General features: G+C 43.6%; 1 protein-coding gene and 1 long non-coding RNA gene across 21 annotated transcripts in view; one reads left to right on the plus strand and one right to left on the minus strand.

The window, feature by feature from the left end:
- The window catches only part of MAGI1 (membrane associated guanylate kinase, WW and PDZ domain containing 1), a 732128-nt gene that overhangs the window by 14116 nt on the left and 691910 nt on the right, over positions 1-26102 (plus strand). The gene's annotated exons all lie outside the window — the stretch shown is intronic.
- On the minus strand, positions 1367-24423 carry LOC133382374 (uncharacterized). Its single transcript, XR_009761930.1, has 3 exons — positions 24287-24423; positions 5187-5498; positions 1367-3308 (listed from the first exon to the last, which is right to left on the minus strand). It is a non-coding gene; the product is annotated as an uncharacterized LOC133382374 (long non-coding RNA).

A 26102-nucleotide genomic window follows, 5' to 3' on the forward strand; every position in this document is an offset into this window, starting at 1 on the left:
CAGGTCCCAGTCCAACACTCTAACCACTGCACCATGCAGGCTCAATGAGCGTTATTCAAAGGACCCAGAGCAAGGAGTGTGACAGTCTCTGTTTAAAGAGTGGGCTTTCCTTGGATAACTGACTGCTTTGTACAGTGAAAGGCCTTCTCTGTAGTAAGTTTTATTCCTTACCTTCTGCAAGCCTATGGCTTCAGCCCTTGACCTTGTGTGTTGTTCTGCAGTGCCCTAAAAATTGGTAGTGTGCTGCCATGAGGCTCTTGTCACTTGTTTGTGGTTCATAACGTACCATTTGGCATCTACTATTCTACAGCAAATACAGATTTATGACAATGCCATTGCTGGCCATGGTTTTCATGGGAAGGGCAGCGCTAATTAAAAATCACACCTTTTGTTCTAAGTGTATTGTGTTAATGGCAGCAGTTTAATTGTTGAATGCTTTGTGTGACACTTATTGAGCTCAGTGCTGGGATACTCTTGCACATGTTATGAAATTTAAGGCAAGACATCTGTGTATTGGGTGCTCCCTGTAAGCATTCTAGGACCTGGAATGTAAAAAGGGATCCTGTTTTGTGGCAAAATCATTAGCAACGGACTGATGCACATGGTTTTGTGTTCTCCTCTACAAAGAGCAAGCTAGCATTCTTGCCTTGTCCTGTTTGGTGTTAGTTTCAATAGCTTGCTGTTTACAGTTTTTCAAGAATTAATATGATCCGTTAATGGGATAAAATTGGATTATGCTTTCCACAAGAAGGTTAAATCTTTCAGCCTTGTTACTGAATAATACTGCAGGCTTTAACTTCTAGGGGCTGTCAGATCATAGTGCAATTATCCTTTAAATTATAGTGTTAATTACAAGCAATGTTTGAAAAATGTTGCTGTGTATGGTATTAAATAATTTTCTCTTGGTGGTTGTTCTTTTAAAAAAACTATTTAGAAACCTGATGTTTGCATATGTGCTTTTGGTCTGCTACAGAGCCAGAACTTGGTTCTAGAATTCAGCCCTTCTAGCCTGTTTTTGAAGTTGCTAGCGCACACTGATTCTCTGCCCCACCCCCTTTAAATGAAACTGGAGGCAGTCTTTTTCTTCCCCCACCCCTCCATCTAAAAAGGGTATGTCATGAAAGAATAAGAATTAACCTTCCTTCATAGAAGTTGCCTCTTATTGGGAGGAGGCGAATGTACAGCAGTTACTCATGCAGTGATGCATTAGGCAGGGCTCTTATGCTGGCTGATGATGTTGTTGCATCCTTTTATTGGGAGTGGACCAGTTGCACTTGGTGCAGCAGAATTATCCACCCCTGGTGGATGCTGTTTGGAAGAAAGCAAGGAATATGGTGTCTCCTCTTTGGATGAGCTCCCAGGCATCTTTAATTATGTAAAATTATAATTGGCAGCATACATTTTGGAAATGGGTCTTTCAGTTCCGGTCTGTTGTACCCCCATTCAAAGTGACCTGGACATTCCCCAGGCTAGCTCTTGACCTGTAGAAATACTTAACCAAAGGGTCGTTGCTAGGAGACACATGTGTTTGTGTGTTTGTGTTTGGAGGGTGGTGGTGGTGGTGGTAGCAGTCGCAGCCAGCAGCCTTCCTGTCTGGCTGGCCCCTTTCTGCTCATCCAGTGAGGCTCTTCACTTCCCCCCTTCCTAGAATGGGGCAGGGTGAGGTGGAGAGCTTTGCTGGTGCCAGGGCAGTGGCAAAAAGGAGGGGTGTATGCTTTGGGTGGCGAGAGAGGCCACCAATAAAGTTGTATTGACTTGTGCCAGGCCCCACATTCCCTCCCCAGGAACCATCCTGCATTAAATGCAAATGAGGAGCTGCCTTAGTGACTCAGGAAAATTGTCCATCTAGCCTAATTCTGCCCACTCTTGACTGGTGGCAGCTGTCCATCGCTTTTCCTCAGCTCTGCTTCCCGAGATCCTTCTGAACCTGGGGATCTTTCAGATGCAGAACATGTGCTCAGCTGCTGAGCTTTGGCCATGTTCCATCATACTTTCCAAAAGTGTTTTTTTAAAAAACCTTACCTTATTAAACGGCACAAAAATTAAAACTGCCGCTGAAGGCACTCTACAGGTGGCTTGAAGGGCAGGGATTGGAAGTGGCATTGCTAACGCTGGGGGAAATTGCATTGCTTCATGTAAGTGAAACTTAGCTGACACATCATGCTTGTGGCTTGTAATGAGTGCAGAGATATCTAAGTTGGAGGGTGGGGAGGAGAAAGGTACCTGGAATTCCTCTGGATATTGCCTGCTTGTAGGCTACGGTGCCCAAACAAAAGTGTGAGGTGTGGCTGTTGAAATTCAACCTGCAAAACCAGTGTGGGAAATATATATAAAACACATACAATAAATAAATAAAAATACCTCATCCCCCCATAACAGCCACAGGAAGTTTTGGCAGCACATTGACAGTAAAACCAAAATCAACTCAGTCTATTAAAGGCCTTGGAGAGGAAAAAGACAAGTCTTAACCTTGGACCAGAAAGATGCCAGTGAAGGTACCAGGTTGACCTCCCTGAGGAGAGCATTCCACAAATGGAGCCACAACAGAAAAGGATTTCTCCCTTGTCATCACCCTCTCAGGCTCTCTCAGAGGAGGGACCTGGTGTAGGTCTTCGAATGAAGATCTAACAGTCCTGGTAGGTTCATATTGGGAGGGGTGCTTCAGAAGTTAGAGAACTACAAAGGTTAATTCCAGAGAACTCCTGCAGCAGTACCTGCAGTGCTGAGTGTGGTCCAAATCCTTATGAAGTCTTGAAGTTGCCTTGGGGACACTTGTAGCAAGACTATATCTGTTATTTGCAGGCACACATGCGCTGTGATGTAGTAGATACCATGTGCCCATTTTATTTTTTACATTTATATCCCACCTTTAGTCCAAGGAGCTCAAGAAGCATGTAGTGTTTGTTCTCTCCCCTCTCCCTCCCCCCATCTCATTTTATCTCCTAATAGCCTTGTGAGGTAGGTTAGGCTGAGAGACAGTGGCTGGTTGCAAGGACATCCAGTGAGCTTCATGGCTGAATGGGGTTTTGAACCCAGGTCTCCCTGTTCCTACTTCACGCACTACAGTGGCTCGCATTTGGCTGCAAATGTGTGGCAAATGTACAGACTTAATTGCCTCTGTACTCCATTTTGCATCTTTATTCAAGATGAAAGAAATATCCAGGGGGAGAAATGCTTAAGTGGACATGTGCCCTGCTTTTTTAACTGTAGGGTCCTCAAGTCTTGGGTGTGAAGACAGCCCTGTCTCACCTCGCAGTGAGTAAGCCTTATTGCAGGGTTGGGAGGATCTAAAAGGGAGATGACTTATCCTGAAAATAAGCAAGGAAATAAATGTTAATTATATTTTGTGTATAAAGTTATAAATATGTCATTGTGTAATGGTCAGTGTGTCTGAATGCTGTACTAGAGGTACAGCTATATATATGTCTTGTGTTAAAGAGAGAGAGAGCTCAACGTTTGCATGCTTTGAGAAGGATAGGGATTGCCTGCTTCTTTTTCACCTTAAACCTCTCATCTATCCAAATGTCTGTCAGAACCCACATATCCCCCAAGGGCAGCAGGAAGGTCATACAAGGAAAGGAAATAAGCATGTCTTGGGTTGGAGCTGTTTTAAGCATGCAAGTCCTTTTAAGAAGTTAAGAGCCAGGAACCTCTCGGCTCTAAAGACTTTATTCTCATTACTTGCACATCTTCTGCTTCATTGTACAAGTAAAGGGTGCCTATTCATTATTTAGGAGGTGTATTAGGGGGATGGCGAAAGAACACTGATGCCTGTTCTTGTGTTGCTTCCTCTCAGAAGTTCCTTTCAACTTTCCAACAAACCTTTAAACAGCTTGTATACAGAGCTGTTTGCACATTAGGAGGGGGGAAAGGACTGAATGATTTTTGCCTTGGAAGGGCAATTGGGCAAGGCGAGCAGAGAAAAGCTACAGTTGTTCTCTGTTTCATATGAGCTTTCCTACTTGCATCACGCGGCCCCAGGCAGCATGGCCAATGCTCAGGGAATGATGGGTGTTGTAGTCTAGCAACATCTGGAGGGGACAGGTTCCCCACCCTTGTGGAATTGGCTGTTGCTGGGGAAGGCACAGCCACAACTTTGTGGCTTTTGATAGGAGGCTGTCCAAAACCCAGCCAGGAAATCATTTTACCACTTTATTATCTTACTGCGAAGCAGGGCTTGCTATCGCTGTGGTTCCACACAGAGCTACTACCAGAAAGTGGCACTGGGGGACTTATGCTTAGCCCCATGGCTCTTGGGCTGTGGGGTGCTGTAGAGTTCTAGTTTAACATCTATATGAAGGCGTGGGGAGAGGTGTCTTCAGGTTGCTGATGATATCCAGTACTATTTCTCTGAGGCAGTGCAGGATCTTGGTTGGGCTGGATGGGGGCCAATAAGGTGAAGCTGAGCCTTGCTAAGACAAAGGTTCTATTGTAAGTAGCTTTCAGGTCTAGGCTGTCTGTTTTGCAGGTGCATTGTCTATGGGGGCTCTGTGTTGTCACTGGAGACTCCATGGTAAGGAATACCTCTTACTGGCTCCAGCCATTCCTGGTCTGGGAGAGCCTTCCACAGTGATTCAGAACAGGACCATTGAAATGTGCTTAATGCTTGTCAAGCCTAGACTGTTGTACTGCACTCTCTTGAAGTGCTCTGGGTTGGTTCAAAAAGCTGCAGCTGGTGTAGAATGTGGTGGCTAGGCTGCTGTCAGGGGGTGGCATTCTGCGACACCAGCTTTGAAGCCCTATGCCAATTGGGCTTGGATACTTGAGAAAATGCCTTCTCTTGTACAGATATGTCTGTTTGTTAAGAACTGCTGAGGAGGCTGTCTTAGCTGTGCCATTCTTGTTAGAGGCCCTCTATATGGCAAAACAGAGGGGGAGTGTCTTCTTGGTGATGACAACCCAGTCTTGGAGCTCCCCTCCCTCTATTGCTGGCACTCATTCTTTTAACCTCTCAGTGCCAGTTGAAGACCTGGTTATTTGCGCAGGCTTCTGGTGGCCTTTAGTGTCAGTGCTGATGTTTGTTTTTGGTTGGCTGATAGTAACTATCCGCTTTGTCTTAAAAACTTGTAAGATGTATCTGGATTTGTTTAATTTGTAACCTGGTCTGGCATTGCATTTTCAGTTTAGAGCAGGTAAGAAAGCATTTTAAATGAAAACAAGTGGTACCAAGAGTACTATATACTTACTGTGTTGAAAAATGGGGTGATGTAGCTATGTCATTCTGAGCAGAGCTTACGCCTTAAAGTAGTTGGGCTTAGCCTGCCTCTTTTTTCCCCTGGCAAACTTTCAGCGCAATTAACTATACACGTTTGTCAGAGAGAGAGAGCTATGCGTGTGCAGCTGTGCCTGACAGTCTCCTTGCCTTGCCCATGATAGTTGGAATAGAGGAAGCTGCATTATACAGAGTCAGCTCATTGGTCTGTCTAGCACAGTGTTGTCTAAACCAGGGATTCCCAGATTGTGGTCCATGAGCTTTGTTCAGGTGGTCCGTGGCATGTCTGTAAAAATACAATTATAAAATCATACAGCATCTAGCATAGTGCATTACAATTGCTACAGCAGGCAGAAGAAAATCATTAAATGTTCCACCAATACCCACAAGAATTTTCAAGTGGTCCATGGGAGGAAACGTTTGGAAACTACTGGTCTACACTGTCCGCCAGCAGCTCTCCACAGTTTCAGAGAGGGAACTTTCCCAGCCCTACCTGGAGATACTGGGGATTAAACCTAGGGCATTCTGCACACAAAGCATGTGCTCTGTTGCTCATCTGTGGACTTTCCCCACAGGCCTGAGGTGGAGATTTGGTGTTCCCATGACGGTCCTTGAAGACGAGGACATGGTGCACACCTTGACAGGGCCAGCCCTACCTTTAGACAGGGTGTGCAGAGAGCTGTGTGTGCTCAATAGCCAGCCCTGCATTTCTTCAAATGCAGTGAAGGGCAATGCCCGCTTGCCAGTGTCAATAGAAGACGAAGCTGCTGGTCTGGTTTGCCTCTGCACATTGAATGGGAGTGGAGGTGCCATCTTGCCTGCCTCAGACAGCAATATAACTTTGGTCAACCTTGCTCCTTGAATCCTAGAGATGGGGTAGGCTAGAAAATTCTAACAGCTTAAAGACTGACCGTTTGGGTACAAGCTCTTCAAGCTTGTACCCAAAAGCTCTTCAGTGACTTCTAGTCCAAATCAAGCTCTTCAGTGACTTCTAGTCCAAATTGTACTGTCGTTGTGACTGTACTTGACATTTTTGTAGCAATCAATACATTCAAAGTTTCCACCACACTTCAGACTCATACTTCTTGAAACAACCCTGCCAGCATTATCACCATAGTACAGGCAGAGGTGCCAACTTGCTGTTCTCCCCTCACTCCCTTCAGCTTTTATGTCCTTAATACCAACTTGACCTTCAGGCATTCGTCTGAGGCATTCTGTCTCTCCATGTTCTTGACAAATTTCATCTATTGATTTTAAAAAGCTTCTCAAAGGCACTAGACTAGAGCAAGCCAGCTTGTTTTGCTCTGGTCAATTGGCACATCTAGGTGCCTAAGGCTACCTAGTGACTTCATAACACTGGGAAGATCTGAACAGGGAACTTGTTGGTTTATAGCTTAGTGACTACACCAGCTGCTATTTTTTTACTTCTATAGCAATTCCTTTTAGAATCCTGCCAGACACTATCTTTGCAACCTGGATAGTTGCATAGTAGTCACACACTGGAACAATTTGCACTATATTTGGATAAATAAGTAGTGTCCTCCAGCAGATGTTGAACTACAACTCCCATCATCCCTGATTTATTGGTCAAACTGGCTGGGGCTGATGGGAGTTGTAGTTCAACAGCACTTGAATAGCAAGTTGACTACCCCTGAGTTACGGTCTCTGTCTTCTTCAGGCCCTTCTTTTCATGGCTTTAGCAAATACTTGCTAAAATATGTATTACTCGTCTATAGCACCTGGCATCTTCAGTTTGGGCTTTTTGTAGCTTTTTCTCAGCGTTTCTTTCCTTAATGCAGTTGAGTGACTTAATTGTTCTGGGCTAATCTAGCATTAGCAAAATGTGTGTGTCAATACTTTTGTCCCAGTCACATAGGCCTTCCTAATGTAGCTTGTCATTTATTCTTCAAAACAGACTTGCATCGCAGTTCTCAGCTACTACTAGAAATATATCCTGCAGGATCAAAATTTCCTGACCAGAAGAGATGCATTCAGTGACTGGAACATAATATGCAAATGGTAGCACAAGCTGTTTAACTTGCATACATTGGTCTTATGTACATTTCTGTGTTTTTCTTTTTCTTTTCTTTTGCATGTTTCCATCTAGATTTTATACTTGTAGAAGAGGCTAGGGACATTGGTGGGCAATGGCTATGGAGGTAAGGAGGGAAACGTTAGAAGTCAGGAGAATCAGCTAGATGCTGGTGGAAGCTCCAGCTATCTCTGGTAGCCTTTCCCATTCTAATATTGAGGGCTAAAATCATGATATAAATAAAAGCAGAGATTAGCAGCTTAACTGCTAATTAAAGTAATCTTAGATTGGTAAAAATTTGCACAATTCAATTTACATGAAACTAAAGTGATAATTTTGAAGGGGAAAAATCCACAATTTATTTACATGATGCATGCACATATTGCAGAAGGCTCCATTCTAGAAGAAGCATTCCTTCCTGTGCATGTGACATAAAGGAATGCCTCTTCTAAGATGACACCTGCTATTGGCAAGGTTAATAGTTATATTTCTAAAGAATGTGTTGGGGTGCCTGTTTTAGCAGGCCAAAAGGCTTTTTGTCAGTTAGCGCCACAACGTTTAGTCTATTTTGGGAATCTTTGTTGAGTCCCAGATGAGGTACTTTGCAGCTTGATTATGATTGGCATAATACTTGCACCCACGTATACTTTCTGAAGCTTATTCTGCTGTGCAGAGCAATGCTGCCATAGTATGCAATGTGCCCTAAATGTATATAACAGAAGTTGGAGATGTTACATATGCACAACTGTGGGATGGTGGCAGGCAACCATGCTACTCCAGCATATGTATAAAGTGGTCCCTTGCATAGTCTTCACATGTATGGGCCCTGGATGCAGGTTCAAATTTCTGCTTTGCTGTATGGACGATAGATGTGTGTGAAGTTCTGCTTACGCACTGGGACTTCCCCTTTGTTGCCTTTCTCTGCGCATACTCAGAATCTGCTCCAGGGGGGCCTCCAATCCTCTGGAGCAGATTCTGAGGGTGTGGGGTGCTGCAGAGGAGGAGGAAGTTCTATTGTGCAGCAGAAGTCTGGTGTGCTAGCAGAACAGCAGGTTTGGATCTAGACCTGGTTACTCTAGAGTAAACCAACTGAGGTAACTGGGGCAAGTTAGGCATGAGTCTCATTGATCTCAGTGTGTCTACTTGAAGCATAACTTAAATAATAATATAATTGAAACTGAAATGTTGAGAATCCAAAATGAATCTGCAATGGCATTGTTTGGCTTGCACCTTGATCATAAATGTTTTTGCTCAAAAGCAATCCCCTCTAAGTTCAATGAGGTTTTCTTGTAAGATGTAGCCGAAGACTATAGCAGTCTAAGAATGCTTTCGTGTGTGTGTGTGTTCCAGTAATAAGAGTCTGATTTTATCCCTTCTATGCAAAAATAATCTTGGAAATGTGATCGAATGAAACTTTTAAGACGGGTGTATATATATTGTGGCTGTGTTTACATGTAATGCTAAACTGTGGTTTAGGATTACAAAGAGCCTTGAGCTTGCACTCATGCCCTCTTTCTTTTCTCCCCACCCCCAACACAACTATGAGAATGGGCTGGGATCCTTTAGCTTCCATTTTAAGCTAATCAGAGCTTGTTATATCTAATCCAAACACTTTGGTTTTAACTATGGTTAATGGAAACAAGCCAACTTTACTGTATAGTTTACAAAACTGGCTTATTTTCATTATGTTAATTGGCCACAGTTTAGGTTTTGGATGTAGTGCTAAACTGTGGTTAATCTAAAGCAGAAGCAGACATTTTTGATCTCTGCCCGTGGTCATCTCAGCGGATCAGCGGGAGGGGTGGACTCTTATGAGCCAGAGGCTCACTGCCGCTCATCCTGCTCAGCCATTGCTGAACAATATGTCTGAATTGGGCCTGTGTGACCTTGGTCCTGTAACTCTTTTTTGGCCAAACCTACCTACCTCAAGTAGCAGGGTGTACGCTACCTTGAGGTCCCTGGAGAAAGGGGAGGAGAAAAACGTGTTTTAAAAACAGTATCTACAACCAACTTCCCCGAAGGAACGATTCCAGGAAAAAGAGGGGGAGGCAGACAAAAGAAATGCCAGGCTCTTATTCAGTGGAGGCTGGTGGCTCCTATGTCAGTGGGGCAGTGAATCCACCCAGCGTTTTTGTCCAAATTAAGTTTGGACTAAAATCTGGAGTGGATTCATTGCTCCTACTTCAGCTAGGCTGCTTTTGTTTTTCAGTGCATGCTTTTTTAATGTATTAGTGGTATATTTTGAAAGTTGTGAGCAACTTTGGGACATACCTGTACGAAATGGGAAACACATCAACTCAGCCTTAATTGTGAAGTAACAGTTTAATAAGTGTACTGCCTTCAAGTTGATTCCGACTTATGGTGTCCCTATGAATAGGGTTTTCATGAGGCTGAGAGGCAGTGACTGGCCCAAGGTCACCCAGTGAGCTTCATGACTATGTGGGGATTCGAACCCTGGTCTCCCAGGTCATAGTCCAACAGTATAATACACTCACTGGGATGTGTGTGAGTGCCTGCTCTGGGATTGCACAGACACCACTTCCTTCCCTTGCCTTCTGGCTATTTATCCCATTCTTGGGATGCGAATTGACATAGATGGGTGTAAATTCTATTTAAGATTAGCGATGTTTGCACCCTGATCCCAAACATGTTTGTTTGGAATTAAGTGCACTCTACATTTAAAGCAGTATCATACCACTTTGAACAGCAATGGCTTTCCCCAAAGAATCCTGGAAACTATAGTTTGGGAAGGGTGCTGAGAGTTGTTAGGAGACCTCTAATCCCCTCACAAAGCTATGATTCCCAGAGTTCCCTGGGAAGAGAGACTGAGTGTTATACCACCCTTGGCTCCTTCTGGGAGGAAATGCAGGATATAAATTTAATAATAAATAAATAAATAACCACTATGAGAATTCTGGGAGGGGAATAGGGGCCCCTTAACAAACTACAGTTCTCAGCATTCTTTGGGGAAAATCATGGCGCTTTAAAGTTGCATGAAACTTCTTTAAATGTATAGTGCAAGTGGGGCCTTAGTCTCTTTCATTTCAGTAGGATGTGGTTCTAAGCAGACATGCTTAGTGTTGCAGCCCTATGCATGAGTTCAAGTCCAGCTAATTCTTTCTCCCTCTCCTTTTTGGATTAGATTATTGCAGTGCAGTCATGCTCATTTACTAGGAAGTAAGTTCAATAGGGCTTACTCCCAGGAAAATTTGCATAGATTTGCAGAAGGAACTGGCTTCTTGGAACAACACTAACCCAAATAGATATAAGCAACTCTCTTCTGCCAAATGATAAGGTTGTGGCAAAGCAAGTGGTTGCTTTGAAGGGAACTGCTTCCCCTTTGCTGGTGGAAAGTTTGTTCTTAACTTTGAGTTAAGTGGCTGGTGGACCTGCTAAAGCGGATGTACTGGCACACAGATGTGCTGGCATCCAGCTTCTGAGCAGAAGACATTTCATAGCAGATGAACTGAATTTAATTGAAACGGATGACCTTGCAATAGCTGAGCTACCCATGAAATGGGAATGCCGTGTACGCCTCTTATCTTTCCTGCATAAGCTTGTGGTGGTGCATAAAAAGAGAACTGTAATGCTTTGATCTGGGGATAGGGCTTTCTATGAAGCTTGCTGCCGAGGTAGAGTACATCCTTTTGCAGTGGTAACTCTTGTTTGGAAGGATTCAAGTAGCTGATGGGGGTATGTTAAGCATAAAGAGGGAACTCGTAGGTGCTAGTGGCACATCTATGGAAAAGAAGGCTGGGTTCAGCAAGCAGAACAGTCTGTGAATTGTATCTTGGTATATAATTATGTCAGCAAAGTGCTGATGTAACATAGTGACTGAGAGAGGTTGTACTACTAATTGGGAAGTCCCTGGTTTAGATCTCATCTATGCCATGAACTCAGAAGGTGGCCTTAGGCAAATCACTTTCCCTTTGCATCACTTCCACTACCACCCCAATCTGCACTATGGGGATAATAAAATTAGCATTACAGGGTTATTGTAAGGATTACGCCAAGATAATACATGCAAAGTGCTTTGCGCGCTTGAAAGCACTATACAATTGCCAAGTATTACTGCTCTCAATATGACTGCAAAATTATATTAGTTCTGGAATGTGATGTCGTGTGCAGGGAATATTCTGGTGGGGGTAGTAGTAATTACAGGACAATAAACTGTGATTTAAGAGCTTGAGAGGTGCCATCTCCCCAAGTTTCTTTCTAGATGTATTGACATCCTATACCTTCAGAAGAGACTGAAGAGAGCCACTGATTCTTAGTATTTCTTAATTCTGAAGGCTGCTGACACCTGCCTACTATGGTTGGAAACCTGGCTAATCTTTCTGTAATAAAATTCCATCCACCAAAACACCATTTACAGTTACTTGAAGATGCTCTAGATTAACCTGTTCAGCTTCTGCTCATGTAGTGACCTACCTAACAGGATGGTTGTGAAAATCACCTGGTGACAGTGGAATCATGTGCATTGTTCTTGAGTATTAACAAGAGGTGTTTGAGGACTAAGACTAGTTTTGCACATTGACATGATTGAGCAGTTCCCTATTCCAGTTTGCCAGTTACTCTAGGTTTGCACTAGGCTGTGCTCTGACTTCTCATTTCCTTGGCTACGTGTGATGCTGCCGCCTGGTGCACTTGAGTTTTACCAGGAATTAGAGCTAGGAGACAGCATCAAGGCAAGTAGCCTGAAGCCAAATAGCTCACACAACAGCCAAATGGAAGTGGGTGGGAAACTTTTCAAGGGTTGGCTTATGTCATTTCCTGCCGCTGTGACACTGGCTAAATTCTTGGGAGAAATTAAATGCAGAGGTAGGGAGGGAACTGGCAGCCTTCCGGATATTGCTGAACCTATCATTCCTGACCATCGGCCATGATGGCTAGGGCTGATGGGTGTTAGATTCCAGCAACATCTGGAAAGCACTAGGTTCCCCATCTTTGTTTTAATGGAAGGAGGGATGCCTGGCTGCTTTGGGAGCATGAGAATAAATTGTGTTTGGCATTTGGGATCTGCTCAACCTCATGCCAGCTTCTTTGAATGCTGGAGAAATGAATAGAATATCCTGTTAATTTGCACTGGTGGCTGTACAGCTGGACTGCATAACATTTGCCTGTCTGCAAGACGAATTCTAAAGAAATGGTAGAACGGAGGCTACTGAATGTTTTGCTACAGCTGATTATTTTTACTTTGGGAAAGGAAGCTGATCACTCCTCACACATTTGGCTGGTTTAGCAAATATGTCTCTACTGTGCCAGTACTGGAGTTATGTGCTATTAGGACACAAACTCTTAATGTTTGTAGCTAGATTTCCCTCCTGTCCTGTTTCCCATGTGCTAAAATATAACAACTCAAGCTGGAACTGCACAGGTAACTGGATGTTACCTCTGAAATATATATATATATATATATCCTTCATCCTAATAATAGCGCCAATAAATTCTGGACACTCTATCTGCTTTCATAAGAATCTGAAATTCAATTATTTCTCTGAAGCTGTCCAGCAAGCCTATGGTTTATTTTGGGGATCTCAGACCTGTGACCCTCCAGATACTGCTGGACCCTAGCTCACATCAGCTCCCGCCAACATGGCCAATGGTAAAAGATTATGGAAATTTTAATCCGACAGTTTCTGGTTTACCTGAACTCCTGATCCAGCCATTGTGACCCTGTTGTACATCTGCGGTAAAAAATATACTTGTATTTAGGCAGTGTTCTAGCTAAGGTTGCTGAAGATGTAGTTGTGTGTTTCAGCTCTTTGCTCTCCCTCTGTACAGTGGTCTTCTAATTTATGTATTACTGCTACACTTTGGATCCTTCTTCTTCTTATTATTATAAATTTATTTATACCTCACCTTTTGGCCGAAGGCCCTCAAAGCGGCTTACAAAGAAAAATAAACACTATAAAAATACATCAGTGAAAGCAATACAATTTCCAAAATAAACTAAATAACAAATACCATTATTAAGGAAAAAATGTCCAGGAAAGTAACTCAGAATTGAAGACCTTGTCTTAAAAAGATATCCATCTTCTTCCAGAGAGCTCAGAGCAACGTACACAACCTTTTAACTTAACAGCTCTAGGCTGGAAAAGTAGTTGCCATTGCTTAAGTCTTCCTGCTGAGCTTCATAGCTGAGCAGGGAATGGAACCCAGGTCTCCCTAGTCCAAGCCCAGCAACCCTAACCATTGTACTGCATTGCTGAAGAACTAAAAAGGAATCCTGTTGGTGTAAATAAGCAGATTAAGCCAGTGCTGCTATATAGCCCTTGTTAGCAATTGAATTTTTGAGAGGGCTGTTTTGAGAAAGCAATGGGTAATGGTGAAAAAGACAGCTATGGGACAGTTGCCTATCATGGAGCAATTTTGGAGGATGCAAGTAGCCCCAAACTACTGAGCTTCTTCCTGTTTTGAAGATCTGAAGCACACACAGGCCAATTTCAGATACAAAATGGAAGCTTATGATCGGCTAAAGCATTGACGAAAGTATCAATATAAGCCAGGGTTTCACTAGTCTCAAATCTACTGGGCATCCAGCTTACCATCTCGGCCAGCCTTTCCCAACTAGTGGGCCACCAGATGTTGTTGGACCACAATTGCCATCTTTCCTGACCATTGGCAATGCTGGCTGAGGCTGATGGGAGTTGTGGTCCAACAACATCTGGTGGCCCACTAGTTGGGAAAGGCTGATCTAGGCAAATATTATGGTATGTGAGACCTTGGGAGGCTGGACTGGTGAACGGCTGGAGGGTTAAGTTGAGGAATTTTGAGAGCTCACAAATATTTAGCAGCTCTGAACAGCTGTAATTCCTGAAATGTTTGTTACTCGGAAGATTCTGCTCTGTATGAGAGGCTGGGGAGCATGTTTTGAGCAAGTGCTAGAGAGAAAAAGCATAATCTTTGCTGTGTCACCAAGAGTTATGCACTGGTAATGAATGGCAAAACTTGTTATTTTCAGCACAGATGAGGTGGCAAACCTAGTCAGTCCCTCTGCCCTGGTGCATATTATGCTGCAGTGTCCTCGTAACATGAACACTTGTTGTGGGTCATTGGTGCACTAATCTATGAACATCAAAATAACTTCGGTTTCTCTACCCCTCTTTTTCTCTGTTAGAAAACCTTGATTATACAGCCACGAGAGTGGCTGTATACTATAGCCAGTAATAAAACTCCATCCACCAAAACACCATGATTTTCACATTCCTCAATGTTACATTGACAATACCCCCATGCCATTCTGATGCTTCCCATAAGCTCATTTCAAAACAAAACCTTACAAAACTTATAGTCCTGAAATCAGAAACGCTTGCTTAACAACCCTCTCAATTTTCATGGCGATACACAAAACAGTCAGAGAGAACAGAGAGTTCAAAGTCTAAAAAGAGAGAGAAAAACCCAGAGCCCTTTTGGACTTCCCCCCTGAGTTCTCATAATCTGTTGAAATTCATTAAAAATCAGCCATGTTCACAGAGTACCTGTAATCCTGTTAATGACCTTGCCCCATACTCTGACCTTCATCTTCTGCAGTTTAAACGTTAAAAAAATGCCTGGTTGATTCTTAATTAATTTAAGAAATTTTGGCTGGAAGCCAATGATAAGGGCGGGCATGCTCAGTAAGGACCAACTGTCAGTGTTCTAAAAGCCTCACAGCTGCTGGGCTTGGCTAATCAGGGGGCGACACGTGAGACAGTCATGGCTTCCCTCAGAGAATCCTGGGAAGTGTAGTTTGTGAAGGGTGCTGAGAGGAGACTCCTATTCCACTCACAGAGCTCCAGTGGACAGACTGGTTTAACAGTCAGCCACTCTGATTGAAGGTCTGTGAGGGGAACAGGGCGTCTCCTAGCAACTCTCAGCACCCTTCACTAACTACACTTCCCAGGATTCTTTGAGAGAAGCCATGACTGTCCAAAGTTAAATAAAGCCATGGTGTGGATGTGGTCAGGACAGCTTTGGTTTAAATTTGGGTGGGAGTCTACAGGTGCGTGCTGTAGAATAAAAAGGTGAGGGAAACGCTGAAAAGCAGTGATACTGTTCACAATTTTTCCTTTTGGAAAGGAAAGGGGCTTCCCCTTTGCCCAGTGCCCACCCACCCAATCTCCTCCCCTCCTGCTCCCCCTCCCCCAGGTCAGTGTTGGACTACGACCTGGGAGACCAGGGTTCAAATCCCCACACAGCCATGAAGCTCACTGGGTGATCTTGGGCCAGTCACTGCCTCTCAGCCTCAGAGGAAGGCAATGGTAAAACCACCTCTGAATACCATTTACCATGAAAACGCTATTCAAAGGGTCGCCATAAGTTCGGTCGACTTGAATGCAATCCATTTCCAAACATGATTGCACAGAAATAAATCCCATTGAACTCAAAAAGTATGCAAATGATCAAACTAGGGTTTCCAGGCCAAGTCTCCAAGAGGTCTTCTGTATCTTTATAAGTTGTGCAGGGGGAAGGGAGAATTTCACCTTGTGGTTTTTCCCATTTCAGTGTTGCAAGAAAACTTGTACTTGGCTGAATTTTCTCTCTTAAAGATACAAAATAATTCTCAGGTCCTCAGCCTGGGAAACCTAGATCAAACCCACCCTCCCTTTTCCCTCCTATACCCCCCTCTTGCCCCTTCCTTTGTTCCTCCCTCCCCATCCCCTTCCAATTCCCTCCTTCCCCTTCCTCCTCCCCATGGTCAGGTTTACCTATCTTAAGCATGATTGCATGGACATAAATACCATTGAACTCTATAAGCATGCAAATGATCAAACCTGCCCTCCCCTCCCCCTTCCTTTGCCCCCCTCCAATACACTCCTTCCCCTTCCCCCTCCTCCTCCCCCGTGGTCAGTTTTTCCTATCCTAACCATGATTGCATAGGAGTAAACCCCAAGAGGCTACTGTAAGGACAGAATATGGAGAAACTGATTGGTTCCCCATCGGAAAGGGTGTGAGACAGTGTTGTTTTTTATCACCCTATTTGTTTAATCTGTATGCAGAACATATCATACGGAAAGCGGGATTGGACCAAGATGAAGGAGGTGTGAATATTGGAGGGAGAAACATCAATAATTTAAGATATGCAGACAATACCATACTCTTAGCAGAAACCAGTAATGATTTGAAACAAATGCTGATGAAAGTTAAAGAGGAAAGCACAAAAGCAGGACTACAGCTGAACGTCAAGAAGACTAAAGTAATGACAACAGAAGATTTATGTAACTTTAAAGTTGACAATGAGGACATTGAACTTGTCAAAGACTATCAATAACTCGGCACAGTCATTAACCAAAATGCAGACAATTGTCAAGAACTCAGAAGAAGGCTAGGACTGGGGAGGGCAGCTGTGAGAGAACTAGAAAAGGTCCTCATTGAACACCAAAGTCAGGATCATTCAGACCATGGTATTCCCGATCTCTATGTATGCATGTGAAAGTTGGACAGTGAAAAAGGTGGATAAGAGAAAAATCAACTCATTTGAAATGTGGTGCTGGAGGAGAGCTTTGCGCATACCATGGACTGCGAAAAAGACAAATAATTGGGTGTCAGAACAAATTAAACCAGAACTGTCAGTAGAAGCTAAGATGATGAAACTAAGGTTATCATACTTTGGACACATCATGAGAAGACATGATTCACTAGAAAAGACAATAATGCTGGGGAAAACAGCAGGGAGTAGAAAAAGAGGAAGGCCAAACAAGAGATGGATTGATTCCATAAAGGAAGCCACAGACCTGAACTTACAAGATCTGAGCAGGGTGGTTCATGTCAGATGCTACTGGAGGTCACTGATTCATAGGGTCGCCATAAGTCATAATCGACTTGAAGGCACATAACAAGAACAACACATCCCATTGAACTCAATAAGCATGCAAATGAGCAGACCTGCTTTCCCCCTCCTTCCCCTCTCCTCTCCCTTCCTCCTCTCCCCCTTCCTTCCTCGTCCCCCTTCTTCCTTCTTGCTCCTCCCCTGCCACTCCAGCCCTTCCTCCGTCCCCCACTGGTCAGTTTTACCTATCTTAAGCATGATTGCATGAGAGTAAATCCCACTGAACTCAATAAACATGCAAATGATCAAACCTGTCCTCCTCCCCTCCCCCTCCTGCCTGCTCCCATCCCAGTCCTCCCTTCTGCCTTTTCTCCCCTCCCTCCTCCTGTTCCTCCTCTTCCACTCCCCACCGCCCCATGGTCACTTTTACTTATCCTAAGCATGATTGCAGGGGAGTAAATCCCACTGAACTCAATAAGCATGCAAATGATCAATCCATTCTCAGCAAGCTTGCACAGGATCCCATGTCTTACCTCCCAGATTAAAAAGCAGGGAAATTCACTAATAGGCAAAAAACCTTGCAGTTTAAGAATGTACCTATAGCCCACAGGTATTTCTATCAAACTTAAAAAGCAGGGAAATTGGGCAGCTATAGTGAATGCACCAGGGGAGCAGGAGACCTGATTTCCTCTATGAGATATGCAAACACAATTTGGGTTGGTCTTTCGCAGTTCAATCCACTTCCTGCATAGGTTGGAAGAATTTGGTAACGTACCTCTGAGCATTAATTTATTTATTTGTTTCATTTTTAAACCGCCCATAGCGAATAGCTCTCTGGGCGGTGTACAAAAAGATTAAAATACAAAATATCGTGATAAAATCAACCAAACAATAATAAATACAACAAGGAACAACAGAAATATAAAAATTAAACACATTAAAATGCCTGGGAGCATAGCCAGGTCTTAACCTGGCGCCGAAAAGATAGAAGCGTAGGCGCCAGGCGTATTTCTTCGGGGAGGCTATTCCACAATTTGGGGGCCACTACAGAAAAGGCCCTAGATCGAGTAACTGTCCTCCGGGCTTCCTGATGTGTTGGTACCCGGAGGAGGGCCTTAGCTGCTGAGCGAAGTGACCAGGTAGGTTCATAGTGGGAGAGGCGTTCCACAAGATATTGCGGTCCCACGCCGTGTAAGACTTTATAGGTCATAACCAACACCTTGAATCTGGCTCGGAAACAGATAGGTAGCCAGTGCAAATGGGCCAGAACAGGTGTTATATGTGCTGACCGGCTGGTCCTCGTCAGCAGTCTGGCTGCTGCATTTTGCACTAGCTGAAGTTTCCGAACTGTCTTCAAGGGCAGCCCTACGTAGAGCGCATTACAGTAATCCAGCCTAGAAGTTACCAGAGCATGAACAACTGAGGCGAGGTCATCCCTGTCAAGATAGGGGCGTAGTTGGGCTACCAACCGAAGATGGTAGAACGCATTCCTTGCCACCGAGGCCACTTGCGCCTCAAGAGACAGGGAAGGATCGAAAAGAACCCCAAGACTACGAACCTGTTCCTTCAAGGGGAGTGTAACCCCATCTAGAACAGGGTAAACATCCACCATCTGAACAGGGAAGGCACTCACCAACAGTGTCTCAGTCTTGTCTGGATTGAGTCTCAGTTTATTAGCTCTCATCCAGTCCATTATCGCGGTCAGGCAGTGGTTCAGCACATCCACAGACTCACTTGTAGAGGATGAAAAGGAGAAATAGAGCTGCGTGTCATCAGCGTACTGGTGGCAACGCACTCCAAAACTCCTGATGACGGCACCCAGCGGCTGCATGTAGATGTTAAAAAGCATGGGGGACAAAACCGACCCCTGAGGGACTCCACAATGGAGAGTCCAAGGTGTCGAGCAATGTTCCCCAAGTACTACCTTCTGGCGACGATCCGCCAAGTAGGAGCGGAACCACTGCCAAGCAGTGCCTCCAACTCCCAACTTCGCGAGTCTCCCCAGAAGGATACCATGGTCGATGGTATCAAACGCCGCTGAGAGATCAAGGAGAATCAACAGAGTCACACTCCCTCTGTCCCTCTCCCGACAAAGGTCATCGTACAGGGCGACCAAGGCTGTTTCAGTGCCAAAACCGGGCCTAAAACCGGATTGAAACGGATCCAGATAATCGATCTCATCCAAGAGCACCTGGAGCTGACCGGCAACCACCCGCTCCAGAACCTTGCCCAAAAAGGGGACATTCGACACCGGTCTATAGTTGTTCAGGTTATCTGGGTCTAAGGAAGGTTTCTTTAAAAGAGGTCTTACTACTGCCTCCTTGAGGCTACTAGGGACTACTCCCTCACTCAAGGAGGCATTTATCACTTCCTTAGCCCAGCCGGTGGTACCAGTCCTACTAAACTGCAAGGTTTTTTGCCTATTAGTATATACTATTCTGATGCAGCTTTGATTCTGCAATCCTATCTCTGTGTAGTTGTTTTATCACAATCAAATTTATATTTGTTTTTAATCACTTTTTTCCACACCTTTCCACCCACAAGAGACCCTCAAAGTGGTTTACATTAAAAGTACAGCCTTTAACATAAAGACTGACAATGTTATATAAAAACAAATCTAGTCAGCAAAATGGAGGCAAGGGGGTGGGGAAGCGAGCTAATTTAGCCATGCTCTGCAAAGGCCTGCTGGACCAAATTGCCTTCCAAAGGCAGGCTGAAGTGTGTACACACCATACGTTTAAAACACATTTCCCTCCCTCTCAAAGAATCATGGGATCTGTAGTTTAATTTCTGGGAACCTTAGCTCTGAGGGATAAACTACAGTCTGTGGGATTTGGGGGTGGGGATGGGGCAGTGGTTTAAATATATGGTGTGTACATAACCTGTCTAGCCCTGTGAAGCAAGGAGTCACTACCAAAAAAGCTCTACTCCCGGTGGATGCCATCTTGCAGTGTAGGCAGGAATGATAGAGGTCTGTATGGGGAAAGGCTTTGCTAAGATGTAGTCTTGCTTTTGGCATGAAAGTGTATTTGAACATTTATCAGAAAATCTGCAAGTAATGTGCATTTCTGATTCTTCTTTATACCCATCCTTGCCATCTTCATGTTATGTGCAAAGGACTGAGGGTTGCATCCCACTAAATTCTACTTACAATCATAGAATAGTAGAGTTGGAAGGGGCCTACAAGGCCATCGAGTGCAGGAATCCAAATCAAAGCATTCCCAACAGATGACTGTCCAGCTGCCTCTTGAATGCCTCCAGTGTTGGAGAGCCCACTACCTCTCTAGGTAATTGGTGCCATTGTTGTATGGCTCTAACAGTTACAAAGTTTTTCCTGATGTCCAGTCGAAATCTGGCTTCCTGCCACTTGAGCCCATTATTCCGTGTCCTGCACTCTGGGACGATCGAGAAGAGATCCCGGCCCTCCTCTGTGTGACAACCTTTCATGTCCTTGAAGAGTGCTATCATATCACCCCTCAGTCTTCTGTTTTCCAGGTGAAACATGCCCAGTTCTTTCAGTCTCTCTTCATAGGGCTTTGTTTCCAGTCCCCTGATCATCTTTGTTGCCCTCCTCTGAACCCGTTCCAGTTTGTCTGCATCCTTCTTGAAGTACGGAGACCAGAACTGGATGCAGTATTCAAGATGAGGCCTAACCAGTGCTGAATAGGGGAGAACTACTACTTCACACGATTTGGAAACTATACTTCTGTTAATGCAGCCTAATATAGCATTTGCCTTTTTTGCAGCTACATCACACTGTTGGCTCATATTCAGCTTGTGATCAACGACAATTCCAAGATCTTTCTCACATGTCGTACTGCTGAGCCAAGTATTCCCCATGTTATGACTGTGCATTTGGTTTCTTTTTCCTAAGTGTAGAACTTTGCATTTATCCCTGTTGAATTTCATTCCGTTTCCAGCCCAATGCTCCAGCCTATCAAGGTCCCTTTGAATTTTGTTTCTGTCTTCCACGGTATTAGCTATGCCCCCCAATTTTGTATCATCTGCAAATCTGATAAGCATGCTCTGTACCTTCTCATCCAAGTTGTTAATAAAAATGTTGAAGAGCACTGGGCCCAGGACCAAGCCCTGTGGTACCCCACTTGTTACTTCTGCCCAGTTTGAGAAGGAACGATTGATAAGCACTCTTTGAGTACGATTCTGGAGCCAACTGTGGATCCACCTGATAGTTGTTCCATCCAGCTCACATTTAGCTAGCTTGCTAATCAGAATATCATGGGGCACTTTGTCAAAAGCTTTGCTGAAGTCGAGATATATTATGTCCACAGCATTCCCACAGTCTGCAAGGGAGTTTACCCGATCAAAAAATGAGATAAGATTAGTTTGGCAGGATTTGTTCTTCATAAATCCATGTTGGCTCCTAGTAATCACTGCATTGTTTTCAAGGTGCTTACAGACTGACTGCTTTGTAATCTGCTCCAGAGTTTTTACAGGGATTGATGTTAGGATGTCTGGTCTGTAGTTCCCCAGTTCTTCCTTTTTGCCCTTTTTGAAAATAGGGACAACATTAGCTCTCCTCCAGTCATCCGGCACTTCACCGGTCCTCCATGATTTTGCAAAGATAATAGACAGCGTTCTGAGAGTTCTTCAGCCAGTTCCTTCAATACTCTAGGATGCAGTTTATCGGGCCCTGCCGATTTGAACTCATTCAAAGTGATTAGGTATTCCTTGACCATTTGTCTATCCATCTCAAGGTCCAATCCTGACCCTTCTACTTCATGTTTCCTGGGAAGGTCATAGGCCCTTGTTTGGGAGAAGACCAAAGTAGGAATTGAGCACTTCTGCCTTTTCTTTGTCATCTGTTATCATTTTGCCATTCTCATTGAGTAGATGTGCCAGTATGGACATACCTGAAGAAAGCTTTTTGTTGCTTTTAGCATCCCTCGCTAGCCTCAGCTCATTCTCAGCTTTAGCCTTCCTGACACCATCCCTGCAATTCTGTGATACCTGCCTGTACTCTTCCTTTGTGGCCTGGCCTTCTTTCCACTTCCTGTATGTGTCCTTTTTGTTTTCAGCTCATCTCTAAGCTTTTTGTGAAGCCACATTGGCTTCTTCTGCTGTTTCCCCCCTTTTTTCCTTGTTGGAATTGCTTGCCATTGCACTTTTAGAATTTCCTTTTTTAGAAACTCCCACACATCTTCGACTCCCTTTCTCATTAGGGTGGCTTGCCATGGAACTGTACTTACAATTGTTCTGAGTTTATTAAAATCAGCTTTCCTGAAGTCCAGGGTGCGCGTATGGCTACTCTCAGCTTTTGGTTCTGTTAAAATCAAGAATTCAAGTATGGTGTGGTCGCTTTCCCCCAGAGTTCCCATAACTGCTACTTCATCCACCAAATCATCTCTATTGGTTAGAATCAAGTCCAGGATAGCTGATCCTCTGGTTGCTTCCTCCACTTTCTGTAGGAGGAAGTTATCTCCAACACAAGTCAGAAATTTCTTGGAGGGGCCGTGTTTGGCAGAATTTGTCTCCCAACAGATATCGGGATAATTGAAATCCCCCATTACTACTACATCATGCCTCCTCGAAACATTGGCAGATTGGTTTTCAAAAGTTACATTCTCATCTTCTCCTTGATTGGGTGGTCGGTAGTAGACTGCAAGCACCACATTCCTTTTGTTGCTTGCCTCATTAATTTTAATCCAGATACTTAGTGGAGCCACCAAGCTCATCTTCCTGTAGTTCTGTGCAGGGATATATATTTTTAACATATAGCGCAACTCCACCTCCTTTTTTATTCCTTCTGTTCTTCTTGAACAAGTTGTATCCTTCAATTGCTGTATTCCAGTCATGAGAGTCATCCCACCAAGTTTCAGTTATACCTATCAAGTCATAATTGCCCTCCTGTATTAAGAGTTCAAGTTTGTCCTGCTTGTTTCCCATGCTCTGCGCAATAGTATACAGGCATCGAAGACCATGTGATTTATGGCTTGGTTTTTTTACTACATTTTTCTGAGGGCTGTTACTGGGCCCTATTAGAGCCGATCTCTTTGGTCCCGCTACTGTGCATAAGTCTTCATCAGTCGTTACCACCAAGTTATACTTGGAGGAGGAGTTGTTGTAGTTATGTGCCTTCAAGTCGATTACGACTTATGGCAACCCTATGAATCAGCGACCTCCAATAGCTTAGAGTAGAACCATTGAAATGAATGGACCTCAGTTAGTCATATCCATTAAATTGAATGAGTCTACTCTGAGTAGGACTAACACTGGATACAATCCTCAGTCATGTGTTGTCTTGGTAATGAGAGCAACAAGCCACCCTTTCCATGATAATAGAAAAAGCATTGCTTGCTATTTTGTAATGTTCTAATTATTTTCAGCCAGTCTGGTGTAAGTTGGTAGTTCTTGGGGATGGTACAGACATTTTTCACCTCATTTTTCATTGCAGCATTATGCTGTAATCATGTTGTTTGGTATGTGCAGCATTAATCCCCACTTCCCTACCATCTTAGGTTATACCAGATGATATCTCCATTTTTAAAAGTCCTTCTGAGACTGGGATAGAAAACTGGTAATAAAAGGAAAGCGGGATTGGACCAAGATGAAGGAGGTGTGAACACTGGAGGGAGAAATATCAATAATTTAAGATATGCAGACGATACCATAGTACTAGCAGAAACCAGTAATGATTTGAAACGAATGCTGATGAAAGTTAAAGAGGAAAGCACAAAAGGAGGACTACAGCTGAACGTCAAGAAGACTGAAGTAATGACAACAGAAGATTTATGTAACTTTAAAGATGACAATGAGGACATTGAACTTGTCAAGGATTATCAATACCTCGGCACAGTCATTAACCAAAATGGAGACAATAGTCAAGAAATCAGAAGAAGGCTAGGACTGGGGAGGGCAGCTATGACAGAACTAGAAATGGTCCTCAAATGCAAAGATGTATCACTGAACACTAAAGTCAGGATCATTCAGACCATGGTATTTCCGATCTCTATGTATGGATGTGAAAGTTGGACAGTGAAAAAGGCGGACAAGAGAAAAATCAACTCATTTGAAATGTGGTGTTGGAGGAGAGCTTTGTGCATACCATGGACCGCAAAAAAGACAAATTGGGTGTTAGAACAAATTAAACCAGAACTGTCACTAAAAGCTAAAATGATGAAACTGAGGTTATCATACTTTGGACACATAATGAGAAAACATGGTTCACTAGAAAAGACAATAATTCTGGGGAAAACAGAAGGGAGTAGAAAAAGAGGAAGGCCAAACAAGAGATGGATTGATTCCATAAAGGAAGCCACAGACCTGAACTTACAAGATCTGAGCAGGGTGGTTCACGACAGATGCTCTTGGAGATCATTGATTCATAGGGTCGCCATAAGTCGCAGTCGACTTGGAGGCACATAACAACAACAAACTAGGAAGGGAAAGAGTTCCGCAGCCGGCACAAGAGTTCTGTGTATTGAAGCACACAAAGTTAAATAAGATTCTGAACTTTCAGGTTCACAAAAGTTAATATTAACTACGTGCTGCACTATATAGTTAGTATTAACTACATGGCTGTGAAAGTGAAAACAAGTTATGTGTTCAATTCATTCAGTTCTTGTTCTGTATAGAGTCTTACAAAACAAATTTATTTCATGAAGAGGCACAGTGTTTATTAATAAAACTCCAAATACTTCTTTAAAAAATTAAATTTAATAGAGGTTTTCCACACAGCAGGGACTGGAGAAAGAAAGTTTGTGGAAGTGCCATCTTTTCTATTAGGAACAAGTAGAGTAAAAGGTAACAATCTCATTGGTGCCACCCTGGGCTCCTGCTGGGAGGAAGGGTGGGATATAAATCAAATAATAAATAAATAATAAATAAATTGGGGCTCTGGGATTAGAAAAAATCATGGATAAGGCTATCAGTGGCTACTGGTCATGATGGCTGAATGTTTCTTCCAGGATCAGAGATGTGCTGTGTCAAAGTTAGTTTTTGCGGAGCAAGAGTGTTTGCAGGGGGCAGGGGGCAGGGGGGGCAGTGTAAGGACTCTCAATGTAAGGGTGGGTGGAATGAGTTGCTCATGACCTATAGCAACAATCCATAGACTTCCTGTCCACACACACCCCTGAAATATTTATGCGGACACTCTTGGTGGGGAGACTGCTGTTGTGCTAGTGTCCTGCTTGAGAATTAAACGTTGGACTAGATGGACCTTTGATCTGATCTGAGCAGGGTTCTTATGGAGGAGATAAGAATTTTAATAATATAATAATAATAATAAATTTTATTTCTGAGTCACCTATCTGGCCGAATTAACGGCCACTCTAGGTGACGTACATAATAAAATGATATACAACGTATACAATATAAACCAGAATACAATCTAAACCAAAACCGCAATCCCTAATTAATCTAAAACCACCCACATCTGTAACAAAATAAAACTAGTCCGCCCCAGGAGTCCTGTAGGCCTGCCTAAATAGCCAATTATGACACCAAATTATTCACTACAAACAACATAAAGCTTTAGAGAAGAACAGAGGTTACCTAGTGGTGGAGGCTGGTTCTGCCCTCCTATGGTAAAAAAAACTCCAAGATGCATCACTGTGGAGGAACCTGATTTGCAGGTTGGGTGGAGCACCAATGTATGCTTAATTGTAACTGTTGTTGTATGTTAACCAATAAATGGTGCTAAGAGCCCTTGTGCCTCCTTTCTAGCTACCCTCAACAAATAAGAAAAGGAAGAGCAGAAGTGCCACTGGGAGCATCAGGATGCCTCTCTGGTCAAGAAAGAAGATAGATAACCGTTCTCTTTTTCAGGAATGAAGATTGAAGAAACAATTTACTGTTGGGTCTAACTGGAACAAAGTGGTGTTGAATGGTTGAATCAGAAATGTGGTAACTGGCAAATATGCTGTGCTATAATTCCTATTGGGGTGTTTATCCTTTCTGGCTGAAATCCCTACTGGAGGAGAGATCTGTAAGCCATGCTAGTAGCTGGGTTATTGCTTGCATCTCCTATTGAGTGAAGCTGCAGGGACCAGGAGGGGTTCCAGGCACCTTTCCGCAGCCACTTGCTGGTTGGAATACAAAATTGCTGACACCTTTTTTGGGATGAGGTATTTGCAATGTACCCGTACTCA

The sequence above is a fragment of the Rhineura floridana genome, chromosome 3, assembly GCF_030035675.1.
Source record: "Rhineura floridana isolate rRhiFlo1 chromosome 3, rRhiFlo1.hap2, whole genome shotgun sequence".
Lineage (NCBI taxonomy): Eukaryota > Metazoa > Chordata > Lepidosauria > Squamata > Rhineuridae > Rhineura > Rhineura floridana.